The sequence below is a fragment of the Salmo salar genome, chromosome ssa16, assembly GCF_905237065.1.
Source record: "Salmo salar chromosome ssa16, Ssal_v3.1, whole genome shotgun sequence".
In the NCBI taxonomy this organism is placed as follows: Eukaryota; Metazoa; Chordata; class Actinopteri; order Salmoniformes; family Salmonidae; genus Salmo; species Salmo salar.
Genome location: NC_059457.1, coordinates 17,797,332 through 17,816,240, shown reverse-complemented (window position 1 = coordinate 17,816,240; position 18,909 = coordinate 17,797,332). Strand labels below are relative to the sequence as shown.

General features: G+C 43.6%; 1 protein-coding gene across 2 annotated transcripts in view; it reads left to right on the top strand.

The window, feature by feature from the left end:
- The window catches only part of LOC106573312 (zinc finger protein 469), a 157,033-nt gene that overhangs the window by 58,658 nt on the left and 79,466 nt on the right, over nt 1–18,909 (top strand). For both annotated transcript variants that reach the window (XR_001321308.2, XM_014148259.2), the window contains exon 2: nt 7,546–7,782. The gene's annotated coding sequence lies outside the window, so the exon portion shown is untranslated. The remainder of the gene's footprint in view (nt 1–7,545; nt 7,783–18,909) is intronic.

Sequence of the window (18,909 nt, the reverse complement as noted above, 5' to 3'; positions counted from 1 at the left end):
AGAGACTAGTCACAAAGCCACTCCTGTGTTGTCTTGGCTGTGTGCTTAGGGTCGTTGTCCTGTTGGAAGGTGAATCTCGCCCCAGTCTGAGGTCCTGAGCGCTCTGGAGCAGGGTTTCATCAAGGATTTCTCTGTTCTTTGATCATCCCCATGGCATGATGCTGCCACCACCATGCTTCACCGTAGGGATGGTGCCAGGTTTCCTCCAGAAGTGATGCTTGGCATTCAAACCAAGAGTTCAATCTTGGTTTCATCAGACCAGAGAATCTTGCTTCTCAAGGTCTGAGAGCTCTGTAGGTGCCTTTTGGCAAACTCCAAGTGGGAAGTCATGTGCCTTTTACTGAGGAGTGGCTTCCGTTTGGCCACTCTACCATAAAGGCCTGTTTGCTGGAGTGCTGCAAAGATGGTTGTCCTTCTGGAAGGTTCTCTCATCTCCACAGAGGAACTCTAGAGCTCGATCATCGGGTTGTTGGTCACCTCCCTGACCTAGGAAGAGTCTTGGTGGTTCCAAACTTCTGCCATTTAAGAATGATAGATGGCACTGTGTTCTTGAAGACCTTCAATGCTGCAGAAATAATTTGGTACCCTTCCCCAGATCTGTACATCAACACAATCCTGTCTCGGAGCTCTACCGACAATTCCTTCGACCTCATGGCTTGGTTTTTGCTCTGACATGCACTGTCTACTGTGGGACCTTATATAGACAGGTGTGTGCCTTTCCAAGGCATGTCCAGTTCATAGAATTTTCTACAGGTGGACTCCAATCAAGTTGTAGAAACATCACAAGGTTGATCAATGGAAACAGGATGCACCTGAGCTCAATTTCAAATTTTATTTAATCAATTTTAAGATAAGGATGTAAAGTAACAAAATGTGGAACAAGTCAAGGGGTTTGAATGTTTTCCGAATGCACTGTATGTTTTATTTGCGTTTTTATAATGTTTTTCAGCAGTAGGAAAATACCATTTTAACACCTGAGGCTGCTGTGTGAGTAGGAGAATGTGTGTTATATAGTCAAATCTGAAACGGCTATTCTACTGATCTTTGCTGCGCACCAAATGTGCTTGTTTGGACTAGTATTATACAAGCCATTACTGTCCTTGTATGAACAAGCTCCAGGACCGGACTGGAACAATCTCCATATTCAGTCTGGAAACATTGAGGATGTTAAGTTATAAGTTATTTATTCACTTTGAGACATCACAAAGGTTTTCTGTGTGCGACACAGCATTCCTTCCCTCTATTCCATCTGTGTCAGGCTCTGCTTCAAATTCAGGCCCTTATGGGTGAAATATCAATTTCACAACAACATTAGATTAATCCCAGAATCCTTACCAAAAGCTGACCACAGTCGCACATGCACCCCCAACCACTCTCTTCTAAATTCAATACAATCTTTACCGTAGTATACTGGAGTATTAAGATTTTTACTCTACTTAGGCGGGATCTCAACCCACAGTTCACTCTTAAGTGCTAAAAACGTGCTACTTATAACCATAAAGAGATCTTCAGTTGCCCAACGAAGAACCCTCAAAGAACTCATTTTTGTAGAGTTCTTTGAGGGTTCTTCGTTGGGTGAAGAGGTTCTACCTGGGGCCAAAAAGGGTTCTCCTTTAGGGACAAGCCAAATAACCCTTTATGGTTGTATTAGGGTTTTTCATTATGACACAATAACCTTTTGGTCCAATCCCAGCATGTCAGTGTACCTGTCTGTTTACATAGTGTGTTTGGTTCATGACTACAGTGGCCTTGTCAGAGAGCCAGGGCATTATATTGTACACGCATAGACTTTTCCGCTGGGCGTTGAAACCCAATCACAGACACTGTGTGTGTGTGTGTGTGCGTGCGTGTGTGTGTGTCTGTGCGTGCGTGCGCATGTGCGTGCGTCACGATCACACTTGTGTGTGTGCATGTGTCAGTCTGTTTTTATACTGTGCAGTCCTTACTCCTTATGTGATGCTGGTGTTGTCCTTTCTCCGGGGGCCTGCCTCTGGTCTGTGTACATTGGCTTCTCTAAAGACACCGTGTGTTTGGATAGCGACTCCTATAGCTGCAAAATCTGATATTGAATGTTGTCCTTTTAATCAGGCTGTCATTATGGTTGTTTTCATATGCAATCAGGCAGGCTTTTGAAGCATGCTGCTGTGTCCCTGTATTGAGTGTATACAGATACTTAATAGCCATGGTTCAAGGCTTGGGGTATGCGCTGTTTGTATCTGATTATAGTCACAACATTAGTTCAACAGTAATTCAAAAGCTTAGAAAATCTCACCTTCTTTGTCTTTATTGTGCTCGCTTGCTTTCTCACTCTCTTTCCATTTCCTCAGTCTCTGTCTGTCGCTCTCTCACCTCTGTCTCTCTGTCTGTCTGTGTCCGTCTCTGTATCTCTCACTCTCCCTCCCCCTCTTCCCTTCTCCCATCTGCCTCTCTTTATTAGTCTGTTTAAGTCAATATTGGGTGCTGTGAATTAACCAGAATAAAGGTGGGACATATTGCTCCTGACAAGGACCCCTAACTTTGACCATAATCCATCTAAACTGACAGGGACCACTGGCCATTCAATTAACCTCCGTCATGAAATTGAGAGCCACATTGGGCATCCTTCCATCCTCCCCTACTGAGACAGAAAAAGAGTGGCAGACCAGGGGGGTGGGTGAGAGAGTGCGAGAGAGAGCAAGAGAGAGCGAGCGAGAGAGAGAGAGAGAGAGATTATTTTGGAGACTTTGAGAGTTAGAGTTTAGTGTAGAGAGAGAGTGATTTAGAGAGAGTTAGTTATTTGACTTGCGAGGGGGGGTAGAGCGAGAGAGAGAGAGAGAGAGATCGAGAGAGAGACAGCTTAGAGAGAGAGAGAGAGAGAGAGAGAGAGAGAGAGAGAGAGAGAGAGAGAGAGAGAGAGAGAGAGAGAGAGAGAGAGAGAGAGAGACTTTGACTTTGACTCAACTCTGCCTTAGAGTGCCTGCTTCAGCGCAACGCAACAGAGCCCCTACTGGTCGATTGGTAAGACATTTGCCTCACTGTGTCCCAGTGTGCTTGTGAATCTTTCTCTATGGCAATGCCATGGCACCACAACTAAGGGATTTTAAAGACTTAAGTGAGTGTCAGACAAAGAGACTCGTTCCTCCTCCCATTGCCGTATTGTCTTCCCACTGTTGCATGCTGTTTTAATGTCTTAACCATCGCCACGAGAGTAGAGCTGTTTGATTCCTCAGAAGACATTACAAACACAGGCTTTCAGTGGGTGGATTAACACTGGATTAACACTCTACCTCTGAAGACTCAGATTAAACCATAAAACAGCCGCGTAAGGGCCGTGTGTGTCTCTGAGGGACCCCATTATGCCATTGACAGGGTCTGTGTAGGTGGTAATGTTTCCCAGATAACCACATACACCCTCCCTCCTTCCCCTTGTATTCCCTTCCGCACGCACTCTCTCTTTTTATCTGTATCAATTCACACTCTCTTATTTCTCTCTCTCTCAATAGTTGTTGAAGTATACTAGTCTCTCTCCTTGTAATGTTTTTGAACCCTTTAAGCCTTTTCTCAACCGATTGGTAGAGCATGTTTTGACAATGGATTTAGAAGTGGATTTTAAATTTCACTTGATTGGTCAACAACCCCAGCCCTCCTGCATCGATTTACATAATTTGTATCCTTTTGGGTTACTGCAGTTCAGTGTTATGGCCCTCGAACTTTGCCCAGTCAGAGGGCTGTAAGAAAACACAAAAATCTGTCACCAACAATACAGGATAAAAGGCAGGGATTCAGTTGGTGAGGGATTAATATTGCACCATTCCTGTTAGTAGAGACCTTGAAGAGTAGGGATATGAAAATAAATAGTTAAAATGTAAAAAGGTTAAAAAGCACGCATTTTGTAAAAATTTGGACAACCAAATGGTTGGTATGTTAGTAAAAAGTATGGTGGACTAAGCATAGGGAACATTTGTTTTTTATTGAAAATACTTATTTTGGTGAAAAATATGATTGAATTGTTGAAAACAAACTATATGAGGAAACACTCACTACCGGTCAAATGTTTTAGAACACCTACTCATTAAAGGGTTTTTCTTTTATTTGTACTATGTTCTACATTGTAGAATAATAGTGAAGACATCAAAACTATGAAATAACACATAGCCAAAAAAGTGTTAAACAAATCAAAACATATTTTCAATTTGAGATTCTTCAAGTAACCACCCTTTGCCTTGATGACAGCTTGCACACTCTTTATCATGACACAAGGCGAGACCCAAATGCAGACACAGTAGGCAGATGGTTGGAGTTTAAGATGTTTCATAAATCCAAACGGAACCAGATCAGAGTCCAGAAGGTACAGAGTGGCAGACAGGCTCGAGGTCAGGGCAGGCAGAATGGTCAGGCAGGCGGGTACAGAGTCCAGAACAGGCAAGGGTCAAAACCGGGAGGACTAGAAAAAGGAGAAAAGGCAAAGCAGGAAATCGGGAAAACCCGCTGGTAGGCTTGGACATACAAAACGAACTGGCACAGAGAGACAGGAAACACAGGGATAAATACACTTGGGAAAACAAGCGACACCTGGAGGGGGTGGAGACAATAACGAGGACAGGTGAAACAGATCAGGGTGTGACACTCTTGGCATTCTCTCAACCAGCTTCATGAGGTAGTCACCTGGAATGCATTTCAAATAACAGGTGTGCCTTCTTAATGCATTTGAGCCAATCAGTTGTGTTGACAAGGTAGGGGGGTATACAGAAGATAGCCCTATTATATTATAGTCCATATTATAGCAATCAATTATAGCAGTCCATCATTACTTTAAGACATGAAGGTCAGTCAATACGGAAAATGTCAAGAACTTTTAAAGTTTCTTCAAGTGCAGTCGCAAAAACCATCAAGCGCTATGATGAAACTGGCTCTCATCAAGACCGCCACAGGAAAGGAAGACCCCAGAGTTACCGCTACCTCTGGATACGTTCAATAGAGTTACCAGCCTCATAAATTGCAGCCCAAAAAAATGCTTCACAGAGTTCAAGTAACAGACACATCCCAACATCAACTGTTCAGAAGAGACTGCGTGAATCAGGCCTTCGTGGTCAAATTGTTGCAAAGAAACCACGACTAAAGGACACAAATTAAATGATGAGACTTAATTGGGGCAAGAAACATGAGCAATGGACATTAGACCGGTGGAAATTTGTCCTTTGGTCTGGAGTCAAAATTGTAGATTTTTGGTTTCAACCACCGTGTCTTTGTGAGATGTAGTGTGGGTGAACAGATGATCTCTGCATGAGTATTTCCCACAGTAAAGCATGGAGGAGGAGGTGTGATGTGTGGGAGTGCTTTGCTGGTGACAGTGTCTGTGATTTATTTAGAATTCAAGGCACACTTAACCAGCATGGTTACCACAGCATTCTGCAGCGATACGCCATCCATCTGGGTGGGCTTAGTGGGACTATCGTTTGTTTTTCAACAAGACAATGACCCAACACACCTCCAGGCTGTGTAAGGGCTATTTAACCAAGAAGGAGAGTGATGGAGTGCTGCATCAGATGACCTGTCCTCCACAAATTGAGATGGTTTGGGATGAGTCGGACTGCAGAGTGAAGGAAAAGCAGCCAACAAGTGCTCAGCATATGTGGGAACTCCTTCAAGACTGTTGGAAAAGCATTCCAGGTGAAGCTGGTTGAGAGAAGACCAATAGTGTGCACAGCTGTCATCAAGGCAAAGGGTGGCTACTTTGAAGAATCTCAAATATAAAATATATTTTGATTTGTTTAACACTTTTTTGGTTATTGCATGATTCCATATGTGTTATTTCCTAGTTTTTAATGTCTTCACTATGATTCTACAATGTAGAAAATAGTAAAAGTAAAGAAAAACCCTTGAATGAGTAGGTGTTCTAAAACGTTTGACCAGTAGTGTAAATTGGTTAAACCACATTTCATGACCCATGGAGTCAATTAATTAATATTCAGACTTAAGGTTACCTATAATAGTAAGAAAACGGGCGCAGGCAGGGCGGATGTAGTGACGTTGTGTTGTGGTGGTGGCTCGTTTTAATTGGATCATGGCCCTGACTAATGCAATACCATGAACTGGAGCATGACCTGAACACTTTCCAGAACCAAATTGAAGGTGTTGGGAAACAAGTTTGCAGTTACAGCTTGAGGAAGTGGGATGGAAATAACGTTTTTGGTTCCTTTTCTGTTTTGCAATCATCTCCATTTAATTCTGACTGAGACCCAGTCCCCCTTCTCCATGATGTTTCTGTAGTTTCATGAATACAGATCTTGAATTTGGAAGTTTCTTTCTCTGTCTCTATCTCGCTCTCACCCTCTGTCTGCCTTCTTTCTCCCTTTCCTGTCCCATTTCTCTCTCTCGGTGTCCCTTCCCTCCTTTCTCCTTTCTCTTGCTAAGTCTCTCCATTCTCCTCTCTTTTCACCCCTTCTTTATTATTTTCTCTCCTTCCCCCTTCTCTCCTTTTATCTTTTACTCTACCCCCCTCTCTCTCCTCTTTCTCTCTTTCTCTCTCCATTCCCTGGTTTGGCTTGGTCTTCTTGGGTCTGTGTGTGGTGGCATTGGGGGCAGGGCTTTCTAACTGCCTTGTCTGCCTGGCTGACTGGTTGGGTTGAGTGCAGTCAGTGTGCCCGGCCCCTCTCATAATTATAGACAGTAAACAGCCAGTCCTTTAAGGCCCAGTTTCCTGTCTGATGGGGTGAGCGTTCACAGGAAGAAAAAAGAGGGAGCCAAGGAGAAAGGGAAGGAAAAGGAGAGGAAAGGAAAGGCAAAATGGTGGGCCGAAGGCTGACGAATGTAAAGTATCATCCTCATGTACAGTTGTTGAGAATGAAAGAATGAAAGAAGAGGGAGAGGAGAGGAGTTGGTGACACACATTCCTTCAGTTCCAGAAAGCCAAGCAGCCTGTTTGATCGGATGTTTCTTACAGCAAACCCTAATTAGAACCTCCAACATCCCCCTGATTAAACTTTTTTTTGTCTCTCTTTTATTCTTCTTTACTTCTCTTTCTCCCCCTATCTGTGGCAGCTGTCTTCTTCCTCCCTTTCTCTTTCCTTTCTCTTTTTCTCTCTCCCTCCCTTCTAGCCCCCCTTCTCTCACACACATGTTCTCTTCTATTCCCTTCTCTCTCTCTCTCCTTCCTTTTTACCTTCCTCCTCTCATTCACTCTTACTTTCTACCCCTCTTAATCTCTTTCTCCTTATTTCTAATCTTCCACCGTCTTTCTTTTCTCCAGCCTTCTTCCCTCCCTCTCTCTCTCATGCCCTTTTTCTCGCTCACACTTTTTCTCTCTCACACTTTCTCTCTCCCTCCCTCTCTCTTTCTCCCTTTCTCCCTGTGCACTGCACTGGCAGGCGAGTGGGACTTGAGATTTTCTTTGGCAGTCTGATCCCTCTCACTTGGCTGGGACAAGACCTGGAGCGTGCTACTGGCTGGGAGTGTGGAGGGGAGGGAGGGAGAAGGGGAAGGGAAGGGAAGGAGGGAGAGGAAGGGGGACTGAGGGAGGAGGCGTGTTCTGCAGCTGGTAATGAAGACTTCTCTTTTCATCCTCAGAAGGCAGAGTCTGTGTGGACGGGCCCAGGGGCTGCACAGCTCCAGTGCTCTCTCTGCTTCTAACGTGTACTGAGCCCTGCTCTGCTCTGCTGTGCGCTCCACTACGCTCTGCGCTGCTAGCCTGTGTGACTGGCTGTCTGCACTCCGCTGAGAAAGAGAGAGAGAAAGGGAGAGCAACTACTACTGCTACAGATGTGAGGCTTTCCCCAGTGCTGGCTATACTATACCGCTCCTGAGGTAAGAGTTTAGACAACTACAGCTGCTGTTGATGTGTCAGTGTGTGTTGTCTGCACCAGTGAAGTCTGTATGTCTGTCTGGATGTCTGTCTATCTAGGTGTGCGTGAGGGGTGAGGGGGTGTGGGGGCAACCTCCATTCATCCCTCTTCCCACCGCAAACAAATTCAGACACACATACACAGACGCATACACACACTCTGTCACAGATCTTTTTCCATTATGTACTCTTCGTCTTTTGTCCCTTTTTGACAGTTTGGTGATGCTGACAGTGTTCCTTTTGCTATGTTTATGTTAAGTTCACTCATAATGTGACTTTATAAAGGACTATAAATACTGAGAATTCTCTACCAGGCTTGGACTAGACTGGTCTGGGTTAGACTGTCTGGACTAGAATGGGCTGGACTACACTGTCTGGACTAGACTGGGCTGGGCTAGACTGTCTGGGCAAGACTGGGCTGGGCTATACTGTCTGGACTAGACTGGGCTGGGCTAGACTGCCTGAACTGGGCTAGGTTGGACTAGAATGGGCTGGACTCAACTAGGCTGGACAAGACTGGGCTGGACTAGAGTGGGTTGGACTCAACTGGGCTGGACTAGGCTGGGCTGGACTCAACTGGCTGGGCTGGGTTGGACTTTTTTCCAGCTTTGATAAACTAGTCTGCAAACATGGCTGGACTGTACAATGATTCTTATCTCTACTGACCTACTGTAAACTTCTAAACTGGACTAGTCTAAACTGTGCTCTGCTGTACTTAGCTGAGCTGTGATGGACTAATCTGTGCTAGGCTGTGTCAGGCCCTCTCCTGTATGTATGAGTGAGTGAGTGAGTGAGTGAGTGAGTGAGTGAGTGAGTGAGTGAGTGAGTGAGTGAGTGAGTGAGTGAGTGAGTGAGTGAGTGAGTGAGTGAGTGAGTGAGTGAGTGAGTGAGTGAGTGAGTGAGTGAGTGAGTGAGTGAGTGAGAGAGAGAGAGAGACTATGTGTGCCGGTGAAAGACATAGTGTGTGTCAGTGACAGTGTGTTTATTTGCTCTGCTGCGGGGCAGGCCGATCCTCGGGGCTGTTTGGAGCTCATCTCTGTAAATAAGACAGAGGGAGAGAGAGGGAGAGAGACAGAGTGGAGAGGGAAAGGAGACAGTTTGCATGCGTTCCTCATCTGCAGCCCAGTGACAGCAGCTTTGATGTGAGTCCTACTGCATCTGTCCCCTCTCCCCGCCGGGCACCACCGGCCCCAGCCCCACCACTTCACCCCACTCGCTTTCATCCACATTCCCATGGAAATCCGTCCATATGCACTACTTCAACTCCCCCTCTTTTAGGCCCACTATCCCCTTCAAGTGCACACTGACACCCTGCGGTGAAGCCTTCACCCCTATCATCACAGACTCCTACATGCTTCCAAGTAGCACCCTATTCCCTATATAGTGCACTAGTTTTGACCAGAGCCCTATGAGAATAGGGTGCCATTTGGGATGGAGTATAGGCCTCTTGCTTTATTTTCTCCTTTTAATTGTCTGATTGTGCTACTACTACTGCTCTGTTTCTGGGACTTCTAGGGGGAATGGGTCTTTCTGAAGTCTCTCCCTCCCGGAGGGAGATCCTAAGTGACTTCCCATTTGTTTTCTGCCTATGCCGGCCAAATGCTCTCCTGAATAGTGTACAGGAGCCTGGGTTAATTGAAAAAACATAGGCTGACGGTCTGGTCTGCCATGAAGGAGGGAGAGGAGACAGTCCTTGTGTCACTGTGTGAATGGACTTTCCAGAGCTGGCTGGAGAGAGGGGGAAGGAAAGAAAGAAAAGAAGTAGGAGAGAAAAAGGAGGACACAGAGAAAGAAGATTATGAAAGACAGAGAAAATAAGAGAAGAGGGAAAGGTAAAAATAGACAGAAGGATAGAGAGAATAGAGTGAAATAGGGGATACATCATGTAAAGAGATTTAAAGGGCAAGTTAAAAAATCTCCACAAAACAAAGAAAGAGAACAATCTTCAGTAGACTTCCTTAGTTACATAATAGGATATTTTATTTCTGTAAGGAGTCTATAGTGTGCAACAGTAGTGTGTTTAAAAGGGGGTTATAGGTCTGTAGAAGACTGGGATGACACACACACACACACACACACACACTGGGAGAAGAGAGAGCATCATGGTATCGTTGGCTGGTCATTAGAGCCCCACTCGGCAACAGTAAAAGCAACACTAAAAACCACTTTACTGCAGTCCACCCAACAGCGCTGTTTGTTCCATAATCTTCTCCATGGGGAGTCTTTGCAGGAGTTAACACCACTTTACTGCAATGCCCCTCAGCAGTGAAAGTGTCTGTACTATAATCAGCCTACAGTAAAGACCTGATTACTGACATCAGGTCTTTAGGGCAGTTTTTTCTGCTTTACTGCACTTTACTGATTACTGACATCAGGGCTTTAGGGCAGTTTTTCTGCTTTACTGCACTTCCTCTTCCGTCAAAACTGTAAGTCGAGAGAGATTGGATCTCACTCTACAGTGGCCTGCCTGCCTGCCTGCCTGCCTGTCTTCCTAGCTCTCTCTCTCTCTTCTCCCCTTAACCCTATATCCCTCCCACATTTCTGCATTGTTTTCCTGTTTGCGGTGCAGTCTTGTTTGGTGCTGATTGCAAAGCTGTCACTGGGTACAGATGGCATATTCGTTGCACACATGTACTGTATGCCAGTGGCTGCTCTTGTTGCCGGTGGCTGTTGGTTGTTGCCAGGGGGGCCACAGGGTTTACAAAGGAAGGCATCTCTTGTTGACTTCCTCTCTGGGTGGTTGATGCCTCTGTTTGTTAGGCCCCTAAGCCGTCCCAAAGCCCTCCTACTGCCTTTCCCTGTGTTAGTTAATGTAACATTACACTTCACCCCTGTAAATCTTATTATACACAGACAGACACACATACACAGGCACGCGTGGACACGAGCACAGACAGACACACATACACAGGCACGCGTGGACACGAGCACAGACAGAGACACATACACGCGGTATGGAAAGATCAACAGTGTCATCAATGCTGGGTGGCAGGTAGCCTAGTGGTTAGAGCGTTGGGCCAGTAACCGAAAGGTTTCTAGATCGAATCCCTGAGCTAACAAAGTTAAAAGAAATCTGTCGTTCTGCTCCTGAACAAGGCATTGTTCTTAGGCTGTCATTGTAAATAAGAATTTGTTCTTAATCTTAACTGACTTGCCTAGTTAAATAAAATAAATAAATAAAAACACATCTTCAAAGTCTCCTAGAGGGGGCTATCACCATTAAACCAACCCCCCTTAGTTTAACCCTCAACTCAGTGAGGAGACAGCAGGGTGAGGCAGGGTTAACCTCAGGAGCTGGCATCAAACATCCAACAGCACAGGAATAAATGACTATAACCCCAACTACAGATGTAGGATCTTAATTTGATCGCCCTGTTGTAGGAGAACTTTCCGGCAATTCAAGAAATGTAAAACTTGCAGTGTCCGTTAATTATAATCCATGTAATAATTAACATTTCCTGTTGCTGCAGGATTATATTCCTGCTGTATCAAATTAAGATCCTACATCTGTACTGTGATTAAGGGGTTTGAGCTCACCCTGACTAAAGTGAAGACTTCAGTGATGTGGTCTAAATAGGGGCCAGGAGTTTTTTTGTCATGAACTGACCAGGAAAAACTCTGGGCCCTAGTTATAGCAGGATGCATAGCTATATATGGCCAAGTACCTCGAGATCAGATCAGTCTGATTTACCTTAGCTACTGTGTAAGGCCAGGAGTTTTTCCCGGGTAGGTCACATGCACATGGTCGGAAAAAAACTCCTGGCTTTAACATATGCATAAAGGACATGGTCATGGACAATGTTGTTTACCATATCAACAACGCGGTTGTTGGAATGGTTATGTAACATGACAGAGGTTTTTGAAGCCTTAATTCCCCGCCTGAGTGTCCACCGTGTCTCACCAGTGTTGAAAGGAGAAGACTGAATCGCTTTTAGCTGCGGTAGTGAGTGTCTCACACACACAAACACACACAGACACACACACACACACACAAACAAACACACACACACCGGCAACAACTTGAAAAGGAAGAAAAGTTTTGTCCTTTATACTTATGGTGCGTTCAAGACAACTGGGAACTCTGAAAAAACAAGGTAAAATCATGACGTCAGTGATCTTCTGGTCGGAAAGTCATAGTTCTAGAAAGAAGCCGGAGTTCCCGACTTGGAATTCAGAGTTGGATGACCTTTCAACATTATTTTTCAGAGTCGGAGCTCATTGTTTTCCCAGTTGTCTTGAACTCACTGAAGTCGGAAGTCAGAGATTTCCGAGATCTCAGTTCCCGGCAATAGTTGCCCTTGGTGACCGATGGTGATGTCATGGTTACATCACAGGAATGGCACATTGTGAAATAGTGAAATGAGGTGTATTTCTAACCTGATCCTAGATCTGGTTGTGCTGTCTTAACAACTCCTATTGTCATTGTTAGGAGTTGGCAAGACATCTAACAGCTTCGGGTAGATACATGTGAAAATAGATGGGCTCTTGGTAAAGGTTGAGTGATACATTTTATTTGGGATGGTATGTTCTTAAATAGGATGTGTTCAGGTCTGACTCAGTGTTGATCTCCAGTAAGTGATCTTCTGTGTGAAGTATCTGCTTGGTACAACACAACACTGTTCCTCAGCAACACAATCACCATCTACTACACTGCTTCCTCACAGAACAACTAACACACACACACTGCAGGTCTGACTGAGCACACACACGGGCGCACGCACACATGCACATGCACGCACATGGGCATGCACACATCACACACGCACACAATCACCAAGAGCCAGCTTGGGGCATTATTTCCTAGCTGCGTCCAGCAGCAGGCAGCAGCAGGTATGTAGATGATGTGTAATGAATAGGATTTGGAGGCTGAGGCTCTTGAAGCTGAGCAGACTCAGGACAGAGCTAATGCAAAACACATGACAAAGAGAGAAAGAGGGGGAGAGTCCTTCCCTTCCTCCTCCTCACACAGAACACATTTCCCCCAAAAAATCAGTCCTACCATATGTCTCTGTTTGTCAGGTCACACCTTCCATGTGAAGAGCCTCTCCTCAGCTCCCCTGCAAATCCCCCCCAAAACAGACCTGACTGGACTGGGGAAGAGACTGCTGGGGCTGAGTGTGTGTGTGTGTGTGTGTGTGTGTGTGTGTGTGTGTGTGTGTGTGTGTGTGTGTGTGTGTGTGTGTGTGTGTGTGTGTGTGTGTGTGTGTGTGTGTGTGTGTGTGTGTGTGTGTGTGTGTGTGTGTGTGTGTGTGTGGACTGGACTGGGGAAGAGACTGCTGGGGCTGACTGGCTGGCTGTGTGTGTGTGTGTGTGTGAACAGAGTTCTGTGTGTCTGTTGTGTGTGTGTGTCTGTGTGTGTGGTTCTTTTTCTGTGTATGTTTGTGTCTTTCTCACGCTCTCTCGCTTTTTCTCTCTCACTCTCTCTCGCTCAATTCAATTTCAATTCAATTTTTATTCAATTTAGAGCTTTATTTGCATGGGAAACTTATGTTAACATTGCCAAAGCAAGTGAAATAGATAATAAACAAAAGTTGCAAAAGAATAAAGACGTCAAATGTCATTATGTCTACATACAGTGTTGTAATGATGGGCAAATAGTTAAAGTACAAAAGGGAAAATAAATAAACATAAATATTGGTTTAATTTACAATGGTGTTTGTTGTTCACTGGTTGCCCTTTACTTGTGGCAACAGGTCACAAATATTGCTGCTGTGATTGCACACTGTGGTATTTCACCCAATAGATATGGGAGGTTATCAAAATTGGATTTGTTTTCGAATTCTTTGTGGGTCAGTGTAATCTGAGGGAAATATGTGTCTCTAATATGGTCATACATTTGGCATCAGGTTAGGAAATGCAGCTCAGTTTCCACCTCATTTTCTGGGCAGCGTGCACATAGCCTGTGTTCTCTTGAGAGCCAGGTCTGCCTTCGGCGGCCTTTCTCATTTGCAAGGCTATGCTCACTGAGTCTGTACATAGTCAAAGATTTCCTTAATTTTGGGTCAGTCACAGAGGTCAGGTATTCTGCTATTGTGTACTCTCTGTTTAAGGCCAAATAGCATTCTAGTTTGCTCTGTTTTTCTGTAAATTCTTTCCAATGTGTCAAGTAATTATTTGTTTTTTTCTCATGATTTGGTTGGGTCTAATTGTGTTGCTGTCCTGGGTCTCTGTGGTGTCTGTTTGTGTTTGTGAACAGAGCCCCAGGACCAGTTTCCCCGGGGGGTCTCTTCTCCAAGTTAATTTCTCTGTAGGTGATGGGTTTGTCATGGAAGGTTTGGGAATCGCTTCCTTTTAGGTGTTTGTAGAATTTAACGGCTCTTTTCTGGATTTGGATAATTAGCGGGTATCAGCCTAATTCTGCTCTGCATGCAATATTTGGTGTTTTACATTATACACAGAGGATATTTTGGTGTTTGTCCCATTTTGTGAATTCTTGGTTGGTGAGCGGACCCCAGACTTCACAACCATAAAGGGCAGTAGGTTCTTTAACTGATTCAAGTATTTTTGACAGGTCCTAATTAGTATGTTGAATTTTATGTTCCTTTTGCCTTGTCTCTCAGATTGTTCACAGCTTTGTGGAAGTTACCTGTGGCGCTGATGTTTAGTCCGAGGTATGTATCGTTTTTTGTGTGCTCTAGGGAAACGGTGTCTAGATGGAAACTTGTATTCGTGGTCCTGGAAACTGGACCTTTTTTGGAACACCATTGTTTTTGTCTTACTGAGATTCACTGTCAGGGCCCAGGTCTGACAGAATCTGTGCAGAAGGTCTAGGTGCTGCTGTAGGCCCTCCTTGGTTGGGGACAAATGCACCAGATCATCAGCAAACAGTAGACATTTGACTTCAGATTCTAGTAGGGTGAGGCCGGGTGCGGCAGACTGTTCTAGTGCCCTCACCAATTCGTTGATATATATGTTGAAGAGTGTGGAACTTAAGCTGCATCCCTGTCTCACCCCCCGGCCTGAGGGAAAGAATGTGTTTTTTGCCAATTTTAACCGCACACGTTTTGTTTCAGTACATGGATTTTATAATGTCGTATGTTTTTCCCCCAACACCATTTGTATAACAGGCCCTCATGCCAAATTGAGTCATAAGATTTTTTGAAATTAACAAAGCATGAGAAGACGTTGCCTTTGTTTTGGGTTGTTTGTTTGTCAATTAGGGTGTGCAGGGTGAATACGTGGTCTGTTGTACGGTAATTTGGTAAAAAGACAATTTGACATTTGCTCAGTACATTGTTTTCGCTGAGGAAATGTATGAGTCTGCTGTTAATGATAATGCAGAGGATTTCCCCAAGGGTACTGTTGACGCATATCCCACAGCAGTTATTGGGGTCAAATTTGTCTCCACTTTTGTGGATTGGGGTGATCAGTCCTTGGTTCCAAATATAGGGAATATGCCAGAGCAGAGGATGATGTTAAAGAGTTTAAGTATAGCCAATTGTAATTTGTGGTCTGTATATTTTATCAAGTAATTTAGGATACCATTAACCCCACAAGCCTTTTTGGGTTGGAGGGTTTGTATTTTGTCCTATAGTTCATTCAATTTAATTGGAGAATCCAGTGGGTTATGGTAGTCTTTAATAGTTGATTCTTAGATTTGTATTTGATCATGTGTATGTTTTTGCTGTTTGATCTTTGTTATAGAGCCAAAAAGATTGGAGAAGTGGTTTATCCATACATCTCCATTTTGGATAGATAACTCTTTGTGTTGTTGTTTGTTTAGAGTTTGCACATTTTTCCAGAAGTGGTTGGATTATATGGATTCTTCGATTTCATTGAGCTGATTTCTGACGTGCTATTCCTTCTTTTTCCGTAGTGTATTTCTGTATTATTTTAGTGAATCACCATAGTGAACGCCTCATGACTCATGACTCCTGCATGCTTTGTTGACTATAAACTTTGTTGTTTACCCAACCGTGGGACAGACTGTTTGTTCCCACACTCAGGATTCTGACTCTCTATTGGTAACACAGACTTTTGGCCTCCCATCCTATTCTAACCACCTCTCGCCGGCTTTGTAGTCATGTTACCTGATGAAATTGCTGTATAATATGATATTGTTGCCATCTAATGCACATTCAAATGTCATAAATCAACACTGCAGAGCTCTCCCTGTCCTATGCCGTGCCTTGATTGTATTACTGTTGATGATATCTGGAAATATGCATGTACACCCTGTCCCATCTACTGTTGCTAGCCCCAATTCTGACTTGTGCTCTGATATCTGTTTCACTGATTTTTGGTCTCATAAAAGCCTGGGTTTTCTGCACGTTAACTTTTTGTGGATTAGTGGGACGCTAGCGTTCGAAAACTTTCGAAAACTTCCGGTGAAATTGCAGAGCGCCAAATTCAAATTCAAATTCAAAATACTATAAATATTAAACTTTCATGAAATCACAAGTGCAATGCATCAAAATAAAGCTTAACTTGTTGTTAATCCAGCCGCCGTGTCAGATTTCAAAAAGGCTTTACGGCGAAAGCAAACCATGCGATTATCTGAGGACAGCGCCCAGCACACAAATGCATAACAAATCATTTTCAACCAGGGAGGTGCGCACAAAAGTCAAAAATAGCGATATAATATATGCCTTACCTTTGAAGATCTTCTTCTGTTGGCATTCCAAAAGGTCCCAGTTACATTACAAATGGTCCTTTAGTTCGATAAAGTCCTTTTTATATCCATAAAAACTCAGTTTAGCTGGCGCGTTTCAGTCAACAATCCATTCGGTTTCCCTCCTTCAAAATGCATACAAAATGAATCCCAGACGTTACCAATAAACTTATCCAAACAAGTCAATCAACGTTTATAATCAAACAACAGGTACCCTAATACGCAAATAAACGATCAAATTTAAGACGGAAAATCGTTATTGTCTTTACCGGAGAAAAATACCAAAGAACGCGCTCTCATTCACACGCTTGGAAACACTACAGCCAAAATTAGAGCCACCTAGAAAAACTACAGTTTCTGGCTTATTTTTCTAAAAACCAGCCTGAAACTCTTTCTAAAGACTGTTGACATCTAGTGGAAGCCCTAGGAACTGCAATCGGGCACGATTTCGCCCTATTATAAAAGTGCCAGCCATTGAAATCCGTGGTAGGATAAAAAAAACTAAAATTGGGGATGGTTTGTCCTCAGGGTTTCACCTGCCATTTCAGTTCTTGAATTACCGCCCCCTATCCCAAAGAAGTTAACACTAGAAGCTTATTACCTAAAATGGATCAATTGAAAGTGTGGGTTCACTCCTCCAATCCAGATGTGTTGGTCATTACTGAGACGTGGTTAAGAAAGAGTGTTTTGAATACTGATGTTAACCTTTCTGGTTATAACTTATTTTGGCAAGACAGGTCTTCCAAAGGTGGGGGAGTGGCAATCTTTACCAAGGATCACCTTCAGTGCTCGGTTGTCTCCACCAAGTCTGTCCCCAAACAATTTGATTTGCTGGTTTTAAGCATTAAACTTTCAAATAGCTTTTTGTTGACTGTTGTTGGGTGTTATTGTCCTCCATCAGCACCGGCCTGTACCCTACCTGCCCTAAACTCTCTCCTGGCCCCTTACACTAAGTCTGAATTTGTCCTGCTAGATGACCTAAACTGGGACATGCTTAAACCACCTGACCAAGTCCTAAAGCAATAGGACTCCCTAAATCTTTCTCAGATTATTACCAATCCCACAAGGTATGACTCCAAACACCCAGAAAAGGCTGCTCTCCACGATGTTATCCTCACAAATAATTCTGATTGTTATCAGTCTGGTGTTTCCTGTAATGACCTTAGTGATCACTATTTTACAGCCTGTGTTCGTAATGGCTGCTCAGTGAAACGACCTGTCCTGATTTGTCATAGACGCTTGCTAAAAAACTTTAAGGAGCAAGCCTTCCTTCATGAACTGGCCTCTGTAAATTGGTATAGAATCAGCTTGATCCCCCTCTGTTGAAGATGCTTGGACCTTCAGTGATATTTTTAATAAACACACCCCCATAAAGAAAATGAGAATTAACCTCTATGGGCTAGGTGGGACGCTAGCGTCCCCCCCGTGGTGCACTCCATCAACAGCAGGTGCATTTCAAGAGCGGCAAATTTGAATCCAAATAAATGTCAAAATTCAAATTTTTCAAACATACAACTATTTTACACCCTTTGAAAGATAAACATCTCCTTAATCTAACCACGTTTTACGATTTCAAAAAGGTTTTACGGCGAAAGCATAAATTTAGAGTATGTTAGGACAGTACATTTACAAGAGTTGTGTGTAATGTTTTGTCAATTCAAAGACAGGGTCACCAAAACCATAAAACCAGCTAAAATGATGCACTAACCTTTTACAATCTCCATCAGATGACACTCCTAGGACATTATGTTAGACAATGCATGCATTTTTAGTTCTATCAAGTTCATATTTATATCCAAAAACAGCGTTTTACTATGGCATTGATGTTGAGGAAATCGTTTCCCTCCAATAACCGGCAGTCAAGTCAACACCACAAATTAAATAATTAAAATTAGAAAACATTGGTAAAATATTATATTGTCATTTAAAGAATTATAGATTTACATCTCTTGAACGCAATCAACTTGCCAGATTTAAAAATAACCTTACTGGGAAATCACACTTTGCAATAATCTGAGCACTGCGCCCAGAAAAATACGCGTTGCGATACAGACTAGACGTCATGTTGGGGAGATCTAAAATCGAAAATACTATGTAAATAATCCATTACCTTTGATTCTCTTCATCAGATGTCACTTCCAGGTATCACAGGTCCATAACGAATGTAGTTTTGTTCAAAAAAGCTCATCATTTATGTCCAAAAATCTCCGTCTTGTTAGCACATGATCTAAGCCAGCCGGACTTCTCGTCATGAACGAGGGGAAAAAAATATATTTACGTTCGTTCAAACATGTCAAACGTTGTATAGCATAAATCATTAGGGCCTTTTTTAACCAGAACATGAATAATATTCAAGGTGGACGAATGCATACTCTTTTATAACGTATTGGAACGAGGGTACCCAACATGAACTCGCGCGCCAGGTGTCTAATGGGCCATCATCGTTCCATGGCTCTTGTTCGGTCAGATCTCCCTCCAG